Source organism: Oncorhynchus clarkii, chromosome 4 (assembly GCF_045791955.1).
Source record: "Oncorhynchus clarkii lewisi isolate Uvic-CL-2024 chromosome 4, UVic_Ocla_1.0, whole genome shotgun sequence".
NCBI lineage: Eukaryota > Metazoa > Chordata > Actinopteri > Salmoniformes > Salmonidae > Oncorhynchus > Oncorhynchus clarkii.
In genome coordinates, this window is record NC_092150.1 from 92,422,450 (window position 1) to 92,439,410 (window position 16,961).

A 16,961-nucleotide genomic window follows, 5' to 3' on the forward strand; every position below is an offset into this window, starting at 1 on the left:
TGGAATTTATCGTACCGTTTCTACCGATCTGCGCCAGTTATGATTTTCAGATGCACTTTTTCATTTCAATTATAATAACCTTGTATCTCTAAATCATTTGTCATGTTATTTATCTAAATCTAATTTCAATCTAAATGAAAATGATACAAATCAAAAATGTTTCTAATGCAAGAGTGCCAAATGGACAGATTGTATGATAGCCTCCATCGTGAGTCATTGGCAGCTGAAGAACTTAGCGCAGAATGCAGAGAGAGGCCTATATACCAATGCATGTAACTGATATTGCCAACTAGGGGTAAAAATAGCCGACATAAAGCCAACAAATGAAAATATTGCAGGTAGAAAATATCCTGATTTAAAAGAATGATCCTATATATCACATTGGCTTAACATGGCAGTTAGTTCATGTTCTTTCAATCGCATTCTACTCCACCTGTCTGCATCGAACTTGAAACATTGTGTCAACTATCAACTGGGACCGACTCAAAGCTTGCACGAGCAAACTAGCAACATTGTATCAACTGGGACCGACTCAAAGCTTGCACGAGCAAACTAGCAACATTGTATCAACTGGGACCGACTCAAAGCTTGCACGAGCAAACTAGCAACATTGTATCAACTGGGAACGACTCAAAGCTTGCACGAGCAAACTAGCAACGTTGTATCAACTGGGACCGACTCAAAGCTTGCACGAGCAAACTAGCAACATTGTATCAACTGGGACCGACTCGAAGCTCCACTCTAACCACTAGGTTACCCTGCCGCCCCTACACTCTAACCACTAGGCTACCCTGCCGCCCCTACACTCTAACCACTAGGCTACCCTGTCGCCCCTACACTCTAACCACTAGGCTACCCTGCCGCCTCTACACTCTAACCACTAGACTACCCTGCCGCCCCTCCACTCTAACCACTAGGCTACCCTGCCGCCTCTACACTCTAACCACTAGGCTACCCTGCCGCCCCTACACTCTAACCACTAGGCTACCCTGCCGCCTCTACACTCTAACCACTAGGCTACCCTGCCGCCCCTACACTCTAACCACTAGGCTACCCTGCCGCCTCTACACTCTAACCACTAGGCTACCCTGTCGCCCCTACACTCTAACCACTAGGCTACCCTGCCGCCTCTACACTCTAACCACTAGGCTACCCTGCCGCCCCTACACTCTAACCACTAGGCTACCCTGCCGCCTCTACACTCTAACCACTAGGCTACCCTGCCGCCCCTACACTCTAACCACTAGGCTACCCTGCCGCCTCTACACTCTAACCACTAGGCTACCCTGCCGCCCCTACACTCTAACCACTAGGCTACCCTGCCGCCCCTACACTCTAACCACTAGGCTACCCTGCCGCCCCTACACTCTAACCACTAGGCTACCCTGCCGCCCCTACACTCTAACCACTAGGCTACCCTGCCGCCCCTACACTCTAACCACTAGGCTACCCTGTCGCCTCTACACTCTAACCACTAGGCTACCCTGCCGCCCCTCCACTCTAACCACTAGGCTACCCTGCCGCCCCTCCACTCTAACCACTAGGTTACCCTGCCGCCCCTACACTCTAACCACTAGGCTACCTGCCACCTCTACACTCTAACCACTAGGCTACCCTGCCGCCCCTCCACTCTAACCACTAGGTTACCCTGCCGCCCCTACACTCTAACCACTAGGCTACCCTGCCGCCCCTACACTCTAACCACTAGGCTACCCTGCCGCCCCTACACTCTAACCACTAGGTTACCCTGCCGCCCCTACACTCTAACCACTAGGCTACCCTGCCGCCCCTACACTCTAACCACTAGGCTACCCTGCCGCCCCTACACTCTAACCACTAGGCTACCCTGCCGCCCCTCCACTGTAACCACTAGGCTACCTGCCGCCCCCTACACTCTAACCACTAGGCTACCCTGCCGCCCCTACACTCTAACCACTAGGCTACCCTGCCGCCCCTACACTCTAACCACTAGGCTACCCTGCCGCCCCTACACTCTAACCACTAGGCTACCCTGCCGCCCCTACACTCTAACCACTAGGCTACCCTGCCGCCCCTACACTCTAACCACTAGGCTACCCTGCCGCCCCTACACTCTAACCACTAGGCTACCCTGCCGCCCCTACACTCTAACCACTAGGCTACCCTGCTACCCCCCCTACCCTGCTACCCCCCCTACACTCTAACCACTAGGCTACCCTGCCGCCCCTACACTCTAACCACTAGGCTACCCTGCCGCCCCTACACTCTAACCACTAGGCTACCCTGCCGCCCCTACACTCTAACCACTAGGCTACCCTGCCGCCCCTCCACTCTAACCACTAGGCTACCCTGCCGCCTCTACACTCTAACCACTAGGCTACCCTGCCGCCCCTCCACTCTATCCACTAGGCTACCCTGCCGCCCCTACACTCTAACCACTAGGCTACCTGCCTCCTCTACACTCTAACCACTAGGCTACCCTGCCGCCTCTACACTCTAACCACTAGGCTACCCCCCCTACACTCTAACCACTAGGCTACCCTGCCGCCTCTACACTCTAACCACTAGGCTACCCTGCTACCCCCCCTACCCTGCTACCCCCCCTACACTCTAACCACTAGGCTACCCTGTCGCCCCTACACTCTAACCACTAGGCTACCCTGCTACCCCCCCTACCCTGCTACCCCCCCTACACTCTAACCACTAGGCTACCCTGCCGCCCCTACACTCTAACCACTAGGCTACCCTGCCGCCTCTATACTCTAACCACTAGGCTACCCTGCCGCCCCTACACTCTAACCACTAGGCTACCCTGCCGCCCCTCCACTCTAACCACTAGGCTACCCTGCCGCCCCTACACTCTAACCACTAGGCTACCCTGCCGCCCCTACACTCTAACCACTAGGCTACCCTGTCGCCCCTACACTCTAACCACTAGGCTACCCTGCCGCCTCTACACTCTAACCACTAGACTACCCTGCCGCCCCTCCACTCTAACCACTAGGCTACCCTGTCGCCCCTACACTCTAACCACTAGGCTACCCTGCCGCCTCTACACTCTAACCACTAGACTACCCTGCCGCCCCTCCACTCTAACCACTAGGCTACCCTGTCGCCCCTACACTCTAACCACTAGGCTACCCTGTCGCCCCTACACTCTAACCACTAGGCTACCCTGCCGCCTCTACACTCTAACCACTAGACTACCCTGCCGCCCCTCCACTCTAACCACTAGGCTACCCTGCCGCCTCTACACTCTAACCACTAGGCTACCCTGCCGCCCCTACACTCTAACCACTAGGCTACCCTGCCGCCTCTACACTCTAACCACTAGGCTACCCTGCCGCCCCTACACTCTAACCACTAGGCTACCCTGCCGCCTCTACACTCTAACCACTAGGCTACCCTGCCGCCCCTACACTCTAACCACTAGGCTACCCTGCCGCCCCTACACTCTAACCACTAGGCTACCCTGCCGCCCCTACACTCTAACCACTAGGCTACCCTGCCGCCCCTACACTCTAACCACTAGGCTACCCTGCCGCCCCTACACTCTAACCACTAGGCTACCCTGTCGCCTCTACACTCTAACCACTAGGCTACCCTGCCGCCCCTCCACTCTAACCACTAGGCTACCCTGCCGCCCCTACACTCTAACCACTAGGCTACCCTGCCGCCCCTACACTCTAACCACTAGGCTACCCTGCCGCCCCTACACTCTAACCACTAGGCTACCCTGTCGCCTCTACACTCTAACCACTAGGCTACCCTGCCGCCCCTCCACTCTAACCACTAGGCTACCCTGCCGCCCCTCCACTCTAACCACTAGGTTACCCTGCCGCCCCTACACTCTAACCACTAGGCTACCTGCCACCTCTACACTCTAACCACTAGGCTACCCTGCCGCCCCTCCACTCTAACCACTAGGTTACCCTGCCGCCCCTACACTCTAACCACTAGGCTACCCTGCCGCCCCTACACTCTAACCACTAGGCTACCCTGCCGCCCCTACACTCTAACCACTAGGTTACCCTGCCGCCCCTACACTCTAACCACTAGGCTACCCTGCCGCCCCTACACTCTAACCACTAGGCTACCCTGCCGCCCCTACACTCTAACCACTAGGCTACCCTGCCGCCCCTCCACTGTAACCACTAGGCTACCTGCCGCCCCCTACACTCTAACCACTAGGCTACCCTGCCGCCCCTACACTCTAACCACTAGGCTACCCTGCCGCCCCTACACTCTAACCACTAGGCTACCCTGCCGCCCCTACACTCTAACCACTAGGCTACCCTGCCGCCCCTACACTCTAACCACTAGGCTACCCTGCCGCCCCTACACTCTAACCACTAGGCTACCCTGCCGCCCCTACACTCTAACCACTAGGCTACCCTGCCGCCCCTACACTCTAACCACTAGGCTACCCTGCCGCCCCTACACTCTAACCACTAGGCTACCCTGTCGCCTCTACACTCTAACCACTAGGCTACCCTGCCGCCCCTCCACTCTAACCACTAGGCTACCCTGCCGCCCCTCCACTCTAACCACTAGGTTACCCTGCCGCCCCTACACTCTAACCACTAGGCTACCTGCCACCTCTACACTCTAACCACTAGGCTACCCTGCCGCCCCTCCACTCTAACCACTAGGTTACCCTGCCGCCCCTACACTCTAACCACTAGGCTACCCTGCCGCCCCTACACTCTAACCACTAGGCTACCCTGCCGCCCCTACACTCTAACCACTAGGTTACCCTGCCGCCCCTACACTCTAACCACTAGGCTACCCTGCCGCCCCTACACTCTAACCACTAGGCTACCCTGCCGCCCCTACACTCTAACCACTAGGCTACCCTGCCGCCCCTCCACTGTAACCACTAGGCTACCTGCCGCCCCCTACACTCTAACCACTAGGCTACCCTGCCGCCCCTACACTCTAACCACTAGGCTACCCTGCCGCCCCTACACTCTAACCACTAGGCTACCCTGCCGCCCCTACACTCTAACCACTAGGCTACCCTGCCGCCCCTACACTCTAACCACTAGGCTACCCTGCCGCCCCTACACTCTAACCACTAGGCTACCCTGCCGCCCCTACACTCTAACCACTAGGCTACCCTGCCGCCCCTACACTCTAACCACTAGGCTACCCTGCTACCCCCCCTACCCTGCTACCCCCCCTACACTCTAACCACTAGGCTACCCTGCCGCCCCTACACTCTAACCACTAGGCTACCCTGCCGCCCCTACACTCTAACCACTAGGCTACCCTGCCGCCCCTACACTCTAACCACTAGGCTACCCTGCCGCCCCTCCACTCTAACCACTAGGCTACCCTGCCGCCTCTACACTCTAACCACTAGGCTACCCTGCCGCCCCTCCACTCTATCCACTAGGCTACCCTGCCGCCCCTACACTCTAACCACTAGGCTACCTGCCTCCTCTACACTCTAACCACTAGGCTACCCTGCCGCCTCTACACTCTAACCACTAGGCTACCCCCCCTACACTCTAACCACTAGGCTACCCTGCCGCCTCTACACTCTAACCACTAGGCTACCCTGCTACCCCCCCTACCCTGCTACCCCCCCTACACTCTAACCACTAGGCTACCCTGTCGCCCCTACACTCTAACCACTAGGCTACCCTGCTACCCCCCCTACCCTGCTACCCCCCCTACACTCTAACCACTAGGCTACCCTGCCGCCCCTACACTCTAACCACTAGGCTACCCTGCCGCCTCTACACTCTAACCACTAGGCTACCCTGCCGCCCCTACACTCTAACCACTAGGCTACCCTGCCGCCCCTCCACTCTAACCACTAGGCTACCCTGCCGCCTCTACACTCTAACCACTAGGCTACCCTGCCGCCTCTACACTCTAACCACTAGGCTACCCTGCCGCCCCTACACTCTAACCACTAGGCTACCCTGCCGCCCCTCCACTCTAACCACTAGGCTACCCTGCCGCCTCTACACTCTAACCACTAGGCTACCCTGCCGCCTCTACACTCTAACCACTAGGCTACCCTGCCGCCCCTACACTCTAACCACTAGGCTACCCTGCCGCCCCTCCACTCTAACCACTAGGCTACCCTGCCGCCTCTACACTCTAACCACTAGGCTACCCTGCCGCCTCTACACTCTAACCACTAGGCTACCCTGCCGCCCCTACACTCTAACCACTAGGCTACCCTGCCGCCCCTACACTCTAACCACTAGGCTACCCTGCCACCTCTACACTCTAACCACTAGGCTACCCTGCCGCCCCTACACTCTAACCACTAGGCTACCCTGCCGCCCCTCCACTCTAACCACTAGGCTACCCTGCCGCCCCTCCACTCTAACCACTAGGCTACCCTGCCGCCCCTACACTCTAACCACTAGGCTACCTGCCTCCTCTACACTCTAACCACTAGGCTACCCTGCCGCCCCTCCACTCTAACCACTAGGCTACCCTGCCGCCCCTACACTCTAACCACTAGGCTACCCTGCCCCCCCTCCACTCTAACCACTAGGCTACCCTGCCGCCCCTACACTCTAACCACTAGGCTTCCCTGCCGCCCCTCCACTCTAACCACTAGGCTACCCTGCCGCCTCTGCACTCTAACCACTAGGCTACCCTGCCGCCCCTATAGCACCATCCACTTGCCGGACCCATATGCACTGGATGCTCTCTGCTAGAGCCAATAAGACGGCCTATAGACTAACTGTTGTTCGCTCAACTAAAAGACAGATTCGCGTATTTTCATCGTCTTCTGCTTTCCAAACTATATTTTTCTGCGATTATATTTTGAAGTGTTTCTATATGAACGGTTTTGATTGACAGGTCCAGGTTGCCCACAGGCCTGGCTGGACACCTCTCTACGTTTCACAGACAGGCCTGTGGGCAACCTGGACCTCTCTACGTTTCACAGACAGTCCCAACTCAACAATCATCTCGTGTTGCTGCCTCTCCTTTCCACTGCAGGAAATGCCATTTTAAAACAATACACAGCTTTATTTTTAAAGGCTAGGGGAAGCTAATGATTCTGTGTGGTCAAATCATGCTTTTCTAGCCTATTTTGAATTACTATTTATATAGACAGGAGTAGGTTAATTAGGCTAAATTAATTTTTGGCAAATTCATTCAATTTACTAAAGGAAAGCTTAGCTTCCCCTAGCCTTATGGATTCACTGCCGATGAGTCCATGATGTCAATCTACCATCCCCCATAGTAGAAACGTTGACCTATTCTATTGGTCAGCTTTTGGATAAAGAAATAGCTTACAATGTCGATAAACTGTTATTTATTCACGTTATAAGCACAGCAATGCGCACAAGACAGTAGGCTACGAGCGAATGTGCATTTGTCTTCCGAACAATGAAAGAAAGTTGATAACCAATAGAACATGAGTGAAATAGACTACTGGTTTCAATGGTATATAGACGTCTTTATAAAACAATAGACTACTGGTTTCAATGGTATATAGACGTCTTTATAAAACAATAGACTACTGGTTTCAATGGTATATAGACGTCTTTATAAAACAATAGACTACTGGTTTCAATGGTATATAGACGTCTTTATAAAACAATAGACTACTGGTTTCAATGGTATATAGACGTCTTTATAAAACAATAGACTACTGGTTTCAATGGTATATAGACGTCTTTATAAAACAATAGACTACTGGTTTCAATGGTATATAGACGTCTTTATTAAATCATTCACAATTGTATTCATCGGCTTTTCTATCTTTTAACGGCCAAAAGCCGGAATGCAATTGAAGTTATTTTATCAAATTTCTTGGTGTTCCAAGGCAAATATTGTGGCATACCAGCCGATGCCTGTCTTCGATATGGACCTGCTTAGTGGATGAGTCCACTGAGACAGAGCGTAGCCTAGCAACCAAACAATCTCTGTCGACCAACAGCCTAGCAACCAAACAATCTCTGTCGACCAACAGCCTAGCAACCAAACAATCGATCAGTCGACCAACAGCCTAGCAACCAAACAATCTCTGTCGACCAACAGCCTAGCAACCAAACAATCTCTGTCGACCAACAGCCTAGCAACCAAACAATCTCTGTCGACCAACAGCCTAGCAACCAAACAATCTCTGTCGACCAACAACCTAGCAACCAAACAATCTCTGTCGACCAACAGCCTAGCAACCAAACAATCTCTGTCGACCAACAGCCTAGCAACCAAACAATCTCTGTCGACCAACAGCCTAGCAACCAAACAATCTCTGTCGACCAACAACCTAGCAACCAAACAATCTCTGTCGACCAACAACCTAGCAACCAAACAATCTCTGTCGATCAACAGCTTATCAACCAAACAATCTCTGTCGACCAACAGCCTAGCAACCAAACAATCTCTGTCGACCAACAGCCTAGCAACCAAACAATCTCTGTCGACCAACAGCCTAGCAACCAAACAATCTCTGTCGACCAACAGCCTAGCAACCAAACAATCTCTGAAGACCAACAGCCTAGCAACCAAACAATCTCTGTCGACCAACAGCCTAGCAACCAAACAATCTCTGTCGACCAACAGCCTAGCAACCAAACAATCTCTGTCGACCAACAGCCTAGCAACCAAACAATCTCTGTCGACCAACAGCCTAGCAACCAAACAATCTCTGTCGACCAACAGCCTAGCAACCAAACAATCTCTGAAGACCAACAGCCTAGCAACCAAACAATCTCTGAAGACCAACAGCCTAGCAACCAAACAATCTCTGAAGACCAACAGCCTAGCAACCAAACAATCTCTGTCGACCAACAGCCTAGCAACCAAACAATCTCTGTCGACCAACAGCCTAGCAACCAAACAATCTCTGTCGACCAACAGCCTAGCAACCAAACAATCGATCAGTCGACTAAATGGGGTCAGCCCTGACACAAGCAAACAGGCGGCATCGTCGTGGGCGGCTGGTCTGTTTCTGTCTAGACAGGTGTGGGCTTGCGCTGGTACACTGATTGGGAACACTCCTGACGTTAGGCCCACTGTAAAGAGCACAGACAGTCAGACCTAGATCTACAAAATGTCTTCATGAATGTTTGTGAAAACAATACTGAGTGAACCGCTCTCATATGAAGCACTGTAATAGACTGCTTTCCCACTACATGTCTGACTGACATGGGGAGTCTCTTTTTCCTGGGTGTTTTCATCCTGCTGTCTGACTGACATGGGGAGTCTCTTTTTTCCTGGGTGTTTTCCTCCTGCTGTCTGACTGACATGGGGAGTCTCTTTTTCCCTGGGTGTTTTCCTCCTGCTGTCTGACTGACATGGGGAGTCTCTTTTTCCCTGGGTGTTTTCCTCCTGCAGTCTGACTGACATGGGGAGTCTCTTTTTCCCTGGGTGTTTTCCTCCTGCAGTCTGACTGACATGGGGAGTCTCTTTTTCCCTGGGTGTTTTCCTCCTGCTGTCTGACTGACATGGGGAGTCTCTTTTTCCCTGGGTGTTTTCCTCCTGCTGTCTGACTGACATGGGGAGTCTCTTTTTCCCTGGGTGTTTGTTCCATCTTCCTACAGAAATGTAGAGCGTTGTCCCATTCCCTTATGAGCTTCCTGTTGTAATTATTGCCGGGGAGGCAGGAGCATGGGGACAGAGCTGGGGGAGAGGGGGAGTTGGGAATTGAGAGGCAGTGAGAGAAAGGCATCCTTCTGATGCCCCTCTTCTTGAGTGGGGGGGGGGGGGGGGGGGGGGGGAGCGGGAAATGAGGATGGTTATAGGGAGAGACAGATGACGAGGGAGGGAGAGGAAAGACGAGTTTTGGAGTTTTCCCCCTCTGCCCCCCAGTCCCCGAACTAATCAGTACAGCTCTGCCATTGTCGCTCCGGCTGGGCATGCCACACACACACACACACACACACACACACACTAAAATACCATAAACCACACAAACACACACACACACACTAAAATACCATAAACCACACAAACACAGAAGCACGCATGTACGAACGCACCACACAACTCTCCCGCACGCACACACAGACCCCAGATGTTGAGTATTAATGAGTCCAATTCAAATCTTGAATTCGGCAGTGGGGGAGGGAGGGGCAGTGGGGGAGGGAGAGGGGCAGTGGGGGAGGGAGGGGCAGTGGGGGAGGGAGAGGGGCAGTGGGGGAGGGAGGGGCAGTGGGGGGGAGAGGGGCAGTGGGGGAGGGAGGGGCAGTGGGGGAGGGAGGGGCAGTTGGGGAGGGATTGGCAGTGGGCGAGGGAGGGACAGTGGGGTAGTGGGGGAGGGAGAGGGGCAGTGGGGGAGGGAGGGGGGCAGTGGGGGAGGGAGAGGGGCAGTGGGGTAGTGAGGGAGGGAGTGGGGTAGTGGGGGAGGGAGGGACAGTGGGGGAGGGAGGGGCAGTGGGGTAGTGGGGGAGGGAGGGACAGTGGGGTAGTGGGGGAGGGAGGGACAGTGGGGGAGGGAGAGGGGTAGTGGGAGAGGGAGGGACAGTGGGGTAGTGGGGGAGGGAGGGGCAGTGGGGGAGGGAGGGGCAGTGGGGTAGTGGGGGAGGGAGGGGTAGTGGGGGAGGGAGAGGGGCAGTGGGGGAGGGAGGGGCAGTGGGGGGGAGAGGGGCAGTGGGGGAGGGAGGGGCAGTGGGGGAGGGAGGGGCAGTTGGGGAGGGATTGGCAGTGGGCGAGGGAGGGACAGTGGGGTAGTGGGGGAGGGAGAGGGGCAGTGGGGGAGGGAGGGGGGCAGTGGGGGAGGGAGAGGGGCAGTGGGGTAGTGAGGGAGGGAGTGGGGTAGTGGGGGAGGGAGGGACAGTGGGGGAGGGAGGGGCAGTGGGGTAGTGGGGGAGGGAGGGACAGTGGGGTAGTGGGGGAGGGAGGGACAGTGGGGGAGGGAGAGGGGTAGTGGGAGAGGGAGGGACAGTGGGGTAGTGGGGGAGGGAGGGGCAGTGGGGGAGGGAGGGGCAGTGGGGGAGGGAGGGGCAGTGGGGTAGTGGGGGAGGGAGGGGTAGTGGGGGAGGGAGGGGCAGTGGGGTAGTGGGGGAGGGAGGGACAGTGGGGGAGGGAGGGGCAGTGGGGGAGGGAGGGGCAGTGAGATTTTGTGACTTCATTGAGAATGATCAGTCATAAACAGGGGGGAAATTAAATGTCTGTCCTCATCTCTCTCAGGGTCCTGTCTGTCTGAGGGAGAGGAGAGTCTGTCCTCATCTCTCTCAGGGTCCTGTCTGTCCGAGGGAGAGGAGAGTCTGTCCTCATCTCTCTCAGGGTCCTGTCTGTCTGAGGGAGAGGAGAGTCTGTCCTCATCTCTCTCAGGGTCCTGTCTGTCTGAGGGAGAGGAGAGTCTGTCCTCATCTCTCTCAGGGTCCTGTCTGTCTGAGGGAGAGGAGAGTCTGTCCTCATCTCTCTCAGGGTGCGAAGGGCCTAAAATACCATAAACCTCATTATAATCAGTGAGCATTTTGTAACTTCTCTTCAACAAATGTGTTTTATAAAGTAGTGAGCAGAACGTAAAGTCATTACCCTGCTGCTGTTTCACTGTTAAACCATCATAGATGGTATTAGTGATGCTGTTTCACTGTATCAGACCATCATAGATGGTATTAGGGATGCTCTTTCACTGTTAAACCATCATAGATGGTATTAGTGATGCTGTTTCACTGTTAAACCATCATAGATGGTATTAGTGATGCTGTTTCATTGTTAAACCATCATAGATGGTATTAGTGATGCTGTTTCACTGTATCAGACCATCATAGATGGTATTAGTGATGCTGTTTCACTGTTAAACCATCATAGATGGTATTAGAGATGCTGTTTCACTGTTAAACCATCATAGATGGTATTAGTGATGCTGTTTCACTGTTAAACCATCATAGATGGTATTAGTGATGCTGTTTCACTGTATCAGACCATCATAGATGGTATTAGTGATGCTGTTTCACTGTATCAGACCATCATAGATGGTATTAGTGATGCTGTTTCACTGTATCAGACCATCATAGATGGTATTAGTGATGCTGTTTCACTGTATCAGACCATCATAGATGGTATTAGTGATGCTGTTTCACTGTATCAGACCATCATAGATGGTATTAGTGATGCTGTTTCACTGTATCAGACCATCATAGATGGTATTAGTGATGCTGTTTCACTGTATCAGACCATCATAGATGGTATTAGTGATGCTGTTTCACTGTATCAGACCATCATAGATGGTATTAGTGATGCTGTTTCACTGTTAAACCATCATAGATGGTATTAGTGATGCTGTTTCACTGTATCAGACCATCATAGATGGTATTAGTGATGCTGTTTCACTGTATCAGACCATCATAGATGGTATTAGTGATGCTGTTTCACTGTATCAGACCATCATAGATGGTATTAGTGATGCTGTTTCACTGTATCAGACCATCATAGATGGTATTAGTGATGCTGTTTCACTGTATCAGACCATCATAGATGGTATTAGTGATGCTGTTTCACTGTTAAACCATCATAGATGGTATTAGAGATGCTGTTTCACTGTTAAACCATCATAGATGGTATTAGTGATGCTGTTTCACTGTTAAACCATCATAGATGGTATTAGTGATGCTGTTTCACTGTATCAGACCATCATAGATGGTATTAGTGATGCTGTTTCTCTGTATCAGACCATCATAGATGGTATTAGTGATGCTGTTTCACTGTATCAGACCATCATAGATGGTATTAGTGATGCTGTTTCACTGTATCAGACCATCATAGATGGTATTAGTGATGCTGTTTCACTGTATCAGACCATCATAGATGGTATTAGTGATGCTGTTTCACTGTATCAGACCATCATAGATGGTATTAGTGATGCTGTTTCACTGTTAAACCATCATAGATGGTATTAGTGATGCTGTTTCACTGTATCAGACCATCATAGATGGTATTAGGGAGGGGCAGTGGGGGAGGGAGGGGCAGTGAGATTTTGTGACTTCATTGAGAATGATCAGTCATAAACAGGGGGGAAATTAAATGTCTGTCCTCATCTCTCTCAGGGTCCTGTCTGTCTGAGGGAGAGGAGAGTCTGTCCTCATCTCTCTCAGGGTCCTGTCTGTCCGAGGGAGAGGAGAGTCTGTCCTCATCTCTCTCAGGGTCCTGTCTGTCTGAGGGAGAGGAGAGTCTGTCCTCATCTCTCTCAGGGTCCTGTCTGTCTGAGGGAGAGGAGAGTCTGTCCTCATCTCTCTCAGGGTCCTGTCTGTCTGAGGGAGAGGAGAGTCTGTCCTCATCTCTCTCAGGGTGCGAAGGGCCTAAAATACCATAAACCTCATTATAATCAGTGAGCATTTTGTAACTTCTCTTCAACAAATGTGTTTTATAAAGTAGTGAGCAGAACGTAAAGTCATTACCCTGCTGCTGTTTCACTGTTAAACCATCATAGATGGTATTAGTGATGCTGTTTCACTGTATCAGACCATCATAGATGGTATTAGGGATGCTCTTTCACTGTTAAACCATCATAGATGGTATTAGTGATGCTGTTTCACTGTTAAACCATCATAGATGGTATTAGTGATGCTGTTTCATTGTTAAACCATCATAGATGGTATTAGTGATGCTGTTTCACTGTATCAGACCATCATAGATGGTATTAGTGATGCTGTTTCACTGTTAAACCATCATAGATGGTATTAGAGATGCTGTTTCACTGTTAAACCATCATAGATGGTATTAGTGATGCTGTTTCACTGTTAAACCATCATAGATGGTATTAGTGATGCTGTTTCACTGTATCAGACCATCATAGATGGTATTAGTGATGCTGTTTCACTGTATCAGACCATCATAGATGGTATTAGTGATGCTGTTTCACTGTATCAGACCATCATAGATGGTATTAGTGATGCTGTTTCACTGTATCAGACCATCATAGATGGTATTAGTGATGCTGTTTCACTGTATCAGACCATCATAGATGGTATTAGTGATGCTGTTTCACTGTTAAACCATCATAGATGGTATTAGAGATGCTGTTTCACTGTTAAACCATCATAGATGGTATTAGTGATGCTGTTTCACTGTTAAACCATCATAGATGGTATTAGTGATGCTGTTTCACTGTATCAGACCATCATAGATGGTATTAGTGATGCTGTTTCTCTGTATCAGACCATCATAGATGGTATTAGTGATGCTGTTTCACTGTATCAGACCATCATAGATGGTATTAGTGATGCTGTTTCACTGTATCAGACCATCATAGATGGTATTAGTGATGCTGTTTCACTGTATCAGACCATCATAGATGGTATTAGTGATGCTGTTTCACTGTATCAGACCATCATAGATGGTATTAGTGATGCTGTTTCACTGTTAAACCATCATAGATGGTATTAGTGATGCTGTTTCACTGTATCAGACCATCATAGATGGTATTAGTGATGCTGTTTCACTGTTAAACCATCATAGATGGTATTAGTGATGCTGTTTCACTGTATCAGACCATCATAGATGGTATTAGTGATGCTGTTTCACTGTATCAGACCATCATAGATGGTATTAGTGATGCTGTTTCACTGTATCAGACCATCATAGATGGTATTAGTGATGCTGTTTCACTGTATCAGACCATCATAGATGGTATTAGTGATGCTGTTTCACTGTATCAGACCATCATAGATGGTATTAGTGATGCTGTTTCTCTGTATCAGACCATCATAGATGGTATTAGTGATGCTGTTTCTCTGTATCAGACCATCATAGATGGTATTAGTGATGCTGTTTCTCTGTATCAGACCATCATAGATGGTATTAGTGATGCTGTTTCTCTGTATCAGACCATCATAGATGGTATTAGTGATGCTGTTTCTCTGTATCAGACCATCATAGATGGTATTAGTGATGCTGTTTCTCTGTATCAGACCATCATAGATGGTATTAGTGAATATGTCCGGTGTCAGTAAGCGTCGGCAACAAAGCGTAATTAAATTGTTGCCAGCAGCACAGTTCGTCACCAACGCTCTGGTTAACATGAAAACAGCCTAACCAGCTCTGCTAGGGAGAGTGAGGTGTTGTCTCGTTTGTGTCTGGAAGCAGCTTGGGTGCTTGACTGTCGTCGTGAGGTCAGAACGCTCGGTTCAACCCTACTCCTCGTCCAGTGTGCGCTCTGAAAGTAATGTTCAGTGAGCTGTTCTCTCATTACGTCTGGAAGTAGCTAGCCTGTTAGCTTGGGTGCTTGACAGCTGTTAGTACAGAACACCCAGAACGCTTGGGTGGGGCTAAAGCTTCAGAGGGTGTGAACGATGCTGAATGGGTGGGGCTAAAGCTTCAGAGGGTGTGAACGATGCTGAATGGGTGGGGTTAAAGCTTCAGAGGGTGTGAACGATGCTGAATGGGTGGGGCTAAAGCTTCAGAGGGTGTGAACGATGCTGAATGGGTGGGGCTAAAGAAGCGCTTTTCACTAGATACCAAAACATTCAAAGAAGAGCTCTTCACTAGATACCAAAACATTCAAAGAAGAGCTCTTCACTATATACCAAAACATTCAAAGAAGAGCTCTTCACTACATACCAAAACATTCAAAGAAGAGTTCTTCACTAGATACCAAAACATTCAAAGAAGAGCTCTTCACTATATACCAAAACATTCAAAGAAGAGTTCTTCACTACATACCAAAACATTCAAAGAAGAGTTCTTCACTACATACCAAAACATTCAAAGAAGAGCTCTTCACTAGATACCAAAACATTCAAAGGCCATTTTTCTCAAAAGTGAGTTTACAAGTTTATCAACTTTCAAAGCAGAATTACTTTCCCATTGTTCCTCAAATGTAGTATATGATATACCATTTTGTAACTCAGAGTTTCCAATGTAAAAAAAAACTCCCTTTCTAATTTTACTACATAAGACCGATTTGAGCCGGTCGGTCTCATTGTGTGTTAGGAGATGCACAAAGTACCAAGGAATCCTAACAGAGACATTTCCTGGGGACCTGCATTCTGCCAGGAGTGGAGTAAATCCCATGGATTATCTTGAATTGCAGTAGTTTATGTCATAGGTTATAGGAGCAGGTTTGAACGTTTTCACGTATCTCTAACCAAAAATACTTCTCAACAGTTTCTATTTCTTTAGTTCTGTTTACCATTTTTTTCCTTCTAGGTTCTGAACCATCAGGTAGAGTTTTAAATCAATATAACTTTAATATAACCTGGCAATCAGCATCATTATTTTTGTATTTTTGTTCTATGCTAGAGGCTTTTAGGTTCATCCACATTCTTTTGAAGTGATTTAATTAGATTTCTGTGTTGTAATAATTTGAAGAAAATGGTATCGGATAAACCCACATTTGTCTTGTTATTGATTGAATGACTGGAGAGAGTCATTCTAATACATATGCCCGACATTCATGATGCCGTTTTGGAACCAGGGCTTGAAGGTATTGTTATTAAATGCTGGAGGTAACGCGGGGTTGCCTAGCGATATGGCTTTCTTCCATTTCATGAATATATGAATATATGTAAATTGACAATCATTGGATTGGTCTGTTTTCTTTTTCTTCTTTTAACCCCAGTAGTGAATATATTTTAAATCATACCGTAGTACATTTATAAGTTTAATACTGCTCCAAGTCCAGTAATAGTCTTCTGTCTGTTGTTTAAGTGAAGCCAAGTCCAGTAATAGTCTTCTGTCTGTTGTTTAAGTGAAGCCAAGTCCAGTAATAGTCTTCTGTCTGTTGTTTAAGTGAAGCCAAGTCCAGTAATAGTCTTCTGTCTGTTGTTTAAGTGAAGCCAAGTCCAGTAATAGTCTTCTGTCTGTTGTTTAAGTGAAGCCAAGTCCAGTAATAGTCTTCTGTCTGTTGTTTAAGTGAAGCCAAGTCCAGTAATAGTCTTCTGTCTGTTGTTTAAGTGAAGCCAAGTCCAGTAATAGTCTTCTGTCTGTTGTTTAAGTGAAGCCAAGTCCAGTAATAGTCTTCTGTCTGTTGTTTAAGTGAAGCCAAGTCCAGTAATAGTCTTCTGTCTGTTGTTTAAGTGAAGCCAAGTCCAGTAATAGTCTTCTGCCTCTTG

General features: G+C 49.8%; 1 protein-coding gene across 1 annotated transcript in view; it reads left to right on the plus strand.

Moving 5' to 3' along the window:
- LOC139407442 (NBAS subunit of NRZ tethering complex-like) overlaps nucleotides 1–16,961 on the plus strand; it is a 289,155-nt gene that overhangs the window by 244,030 nt on the left and 28,164 nt on the right. The window lies entirely within an intron of this gene.